Raw genomic sequence first — 5,063 nt, forward strand, 5'->3', positions numbered from 1 at the left:
TACACCAACTGAATGCAAATCAAACACTTTAATTAAGCTAAATCCTCCCTAGACTGGAGGGATACATCTCCCAGGAATTTTTAGTTAACAGCTAAATACCCTGGTCAACTGGCTTCAATCTACTTCTCCCGCTGCCAGGGAAAAAAAGGACTTCGAGATGGGATAATCCTATTATCTCAGAAGTCCTCTTTTTTACCGGCTTCTTTTGAGCCTTCTACCACTCAAGCCTCGCCCCTACACCTGAATTAGGCGGGTGCTGGCCGCCAACAGGCATTCGCCCTCTAAATCCACCAGAAGTACCGCTCCTTAACACTTCCGTGCTACTAGCCTCTGGTGGATCTACTACTTGAGCCTACCACAGCCTAATGGAGGGAAACCGCAAGCATGTACTCCAAGCCCTTTTTATTACAATCGCCCTAGGCATATATTTTACGCTCCTGCAAGCCTCAGAGTACTATGAAACACCCTTTACAATTTCAGACAGAGTATACGAATCAACTTTCTTCATAGCCACAGGATTCCACGGACTGCACGTAATTACTGGGTCCACCTTCCTCATTATCTGTTTCCTACGCCTATCAACATATCACTTCACGTCCAACCATCACTTCGGCTTTGAAGCCGCTGCTTGATACTGGCATTTTGTAGATGATGTATGACTATTCCTTTATGTATCTATCTATTGATGAGGCTCATAATACTTTTAGTATTAATTAGTACAGTGGACTTCCAATCAGCTTCGGTATAACCCGAAAAAGAATAATAAACTTAATACTGGCCCTATTGACAAACACAGCACTGGCCTCATTGCTCGTACTCATCGCTTTCTGACTCCTCAAGCTGAATATTTATACAGAAAAAACAAGGCCTAATGAATGTGGATTTGACCCCATAGGATCAGCCCGCTTGCCTTTTTCTATAAAATTCTTCCTAGTAGCAATCACATTTCTTCTCTTCGACCTAGAGATTCCCCTTCTACTGCCTTTCCCCTGAGCACCTCAAACAAATAATCTAAAACCAGTACTCACCATAGCCCTGCTCCTAATCTCATTATTGGCAATTAGCCTGGCCTATGAATGAACTCAAAAGGCCCTAGAATAAATTGAATATGGTATTTAGTTTAAAACAAATGATTTCGACTCATTAGATCATGACTAAATTCATAATTACCAAGTGCCTTTAGTATATATACATATTATTATAGCTTTCACAGTATCTCTTATAGGACTGCTAATATATCGATCCCACTTAATATCCTCACTATTATGTCTAGAAGGCATAATATTATCACTATTCCTCATGGCAACCCTAATGATCCTAAATTCACACTTCACTTTAGCCAGCACAATACCAATCATCCTGTTAGTGTTCACAGCCTGCGAGGCCACACTCAGATTATCCTTACTAGTAATAGTATCAAACACATATGGCACCGACTATGTACAAAACCTTAGCCTCCTCCAATGTTAAAATTTATTGTCTCTATGATTATATTAGTACCCCTGACTTGGTTATCAAAAAATAATATAATTTGAATTAACTCTACAGCCCATAGCCTACTCATTAGCCTCACAAGCCTGCTTCTCCTTAATCAGCTTAATGATAATAGCCTTAATTTCTCATTAATATTCTTTTCCAACTCCTTATCTACACCACTATTGATCTTAACGATATGACTCCTACCACTAATATTAATAGCCAGCCAATCTCACCTGCTCAAAGAGTCACTGACCCCCAAAAAACTATATATCACTATACTAATCATATTACAAACATTTTTAATCATAACATTTACAGCCACAGCACTAATTTTATTTTACATTATATTCGAGGCTACACTAGTTCCTATACTCATTATCATCACTCGATGAGGTAACCAGACAGAACACCTTAATGCAGGACTCTACTTTTTATTCTACACACTAGTCGGGCCACTCCCACTTCTAGTAGCATTAGTGTATATCCAAAACACTACAGGCTCTCTAAATTTCTTAGTACTCCAATATTGAACCCAAGCACTACCCAATTCCTGATCTAACGCTTTCATATGACTAGCCTGCATAATAGCTTTTATGTTAAAAATACCCCTCTATGGCCTCCACCTTTGACTACCCAAAGCACATGTAGAAGCCCCCATTGCAGGCTCTATTGTCCTTGCAGCATATTACTAAAACTTGGGGGCTACTGCACACTGCAAATTACAGCAATACTCAACCCGCTGACAGAATGCATAGCATATCCCTTTCTTATGCTTTCCCTATGAGGAATAATCATAACCAGTTCAATCTGCACCAAACAGACCTAAAATCACTTATCACATATTCTTCCATCAGCCATATAGCGCTTTTCATTGCAGCTATTCTTATCCAGACGCCTTGAAGTTATATAGGAGTCACTGCTTTAATAATCGCCCACGGCCTCACATCATCTATGCTACTCTGCCTAGCAAACTCAAATCACGCATGAGTCCATAGCTGAGCAATAATCTTAGTCCAAGGCCTACAAACCTTCCTCCCAGTAACAGCCACTTGATGACTGCTAGCAAGCCTAACAAACTTAGCCTTTTCCCCAGCTATTAGTCTGGTTGGAGAGTTGTTTGTGGTTATATCGTCCTTCTTGTGATCAAATTTTACCATTATCTTAATAGGAGCCAACATTGTAATTACAGCCTTATACTATCTATATATATTAATTACAACACAATGTGGTAAATACACACACCATATTAATAACATTACACCCTCTTTCACACGAGAAAATGCCCTTGTAGCCCTTCATGTTTTATCCCTCCTACTCTTGTCACTAAACCCCAAAATTATCCTAGGCCCCCTGTATTGTAAATATAGTTTAAAAAAAACACTAGATTGTGAATCTTGTAACAGAAGACTGAAACTTCTTATTTACCGAGAAAGTATGCAAGAACTGCTAATTCATGCTCCCATGCCTAACAGTATGGCTTTTTCAAGCTTTTAAAGGATAGTAGTTATCCGTTGGTCTTAGGAACCAAAAAATTGGTGCAACTCCAAGTAAGAGTAACAAACCTATTTTCCTCTTTCACTCTGGTCACACTGCTTATACTAACAATCCCAATTATAGTAACTAATACAGATCTTTACAAAAGCAAAAAATATTCATCATATGTAAAAAGTACTGTCTCATGTGCTTTCATTACCAGCCTAATTCCAAGAATAATATTTGTCCACACAGGCCAAGATATAGTTATTTCAAACTGACGTTGGATCACTGTTCAAACCCTTAAATTAACACTTAGCTGCAAAATAGATTACTTCTCAATAATATTCGTACCAGTAGCATTATTTGTCACATGGTCCATTATGGAGTTCTCAATATGATGCACACACTCAGATCCCTACATTAACCAGTTCTTCAAATATCTACTCCTCTTCCTCATCACCATGCTAATTCTTGTTACTGCCAACAACCTCTTCCAACTTTTTACTGGGTGAGAGGGAGTTGGAATTATATCCTTCCTGCTCATTGGGTGGTGAGATGGGCGAACAGACGCAAACAGAGTTGCTCTCCAGGCAATCCTATATAACCGCATTGGGGATATTGCATTTATTGTATCAATAGCATGACTCCTGTTTAACCTAAACACATGAGACCTGCAACACATTTTTATACTAGACTTAAATCACTCAAATCTCCCCCTCATAGGACTCGTACTAGCTGCAGCTGGAAAATCAGCCCAATTTGGACTTCACCCCTAAATCCCCTCAGCAATAGAAGGCCCTACTCCTGTATCAGCCTTCTCCACTCAAGCACAATAGTTGTAGCAGGAATCTTCTTGCTTATTAGATTTTACCCTTTAACAGAAAACAACGAACTTATTCAAACCATAACACTATGCTTAGGAGCCCTTACCACCCTATTCACAGCAATATGTGCCCTCACCCAAAACGACATTAAAAAAATGGTCGCTTTCTCCACTTCAAGCTAATTAGGCCTAATAATGCTAACAATTGGCATCAACCAACCCTATCTAGCGTTCTTGCACATCTGCACACATGCTTTTTTTAAGGCCTGCTATTCATATGCTCCAGATCTATTATTCACAGCCTGAATGACGAACAAGATATTCGAAAAATAGGAGGCCTATTCAAAGCTCTACCTTTCACCACAACAGCCCCTATTATTGGAAGTTTAGCACTGACAGGAATGCCTTTCCTCACCGGCTTCTATTCTAGAGACCTGATCATCGAAACTGCTAACACGTCTTGTACCAATGCCTGAGCCCTGCGAATAACACTAGTTGCCACCTCCCTCACGGCTGTCTATAGTGCTCGCATTATCTTCTTCGCACGGCTAGGACAACCTCCCTTCTCTCCCTTAACCTCAATCAATGAAAACAACCCACTCCTAATTAACTCCATCAAACGCCTATTAATTGGAAGTGTCTTTGCCAGGTTTATTATCTCCAGCAACATCTCCCCAACAAAGGTCCCCCTAAAAACCATGCCCCTATACCTAAAATTAACTGCCCTTACAGTGACCATCCTGGGCTTTGTACTAGCACTTGAAATTAATCTTAACACACAAAACTTAAAATTTATTTACCCTTCAAATACCCTCAAGTTCTCTAGTCTTTTAGGATATTTCCCCATTATCATGCACCATTTACCTCCCTACCTAGACCTATCAATAAGCCAAAAATCAGCATCCTCTCTCTTAGACTTAATCTGACTAAAAAAGATTTTACCAAAAACCACATCCCTTATCCAATTAAAGCTCTCCATGCTAGTCTCAAGCCAAAAAGGCCTTATCAAACTATATTTCCTATCGTTCCTTATTACCCTCATCTTTAGCATGCTTTTATTTAATTACCACAAGTAGTCTCCGTAATAACTACAACACCAATAAACAGCGACCAGCCAGTAAGAATTACCAACCAGGTACCATAACCATATAATGCTGCAAGCCCCATAGCTTCCTTGCTAAAAAAACCAGAATCACCAGTGTCATAAATAACCCAGTTTCCCAGCCCATTAAACACAACCTCCACCTCTTCATCCTTTAAAACATACAGCACCATTAAAAACGCT

General features: G+C 39.6%; 1 pseudogene; it reads left to right on the top strand.

Annotated features, from left to right (window-relative positions):
• The first annotated feature begins 365 nt into the window (after nucleotides 1–365).
• Nucleotides 366–4,854, top strand: LOC132364408 (NADH-ubiquinone oxidoreductase chain 5-like; annotated as a pseudogene).
• Nucleotides 4,855–5,063: the final 209 nt, after the last annotated feature.

The sequence above is a fragment of the Balaenoptera ricei genome, chromosome 4, assembly GCF_028023285.1.
Source record: "Balaenoptera ricei isolate mBalRic1 chromosome 4, mBalRic1.hap2, whole genome shotgun sequence".
Classification (NCBI taxonomy): domain Eukaryota; kingdom Metazoa; phylum Chordata; class Mammalia; order Artiodactyla; family Balaenopteridae; genus Balaenoptera; species Balaenoptera ricei.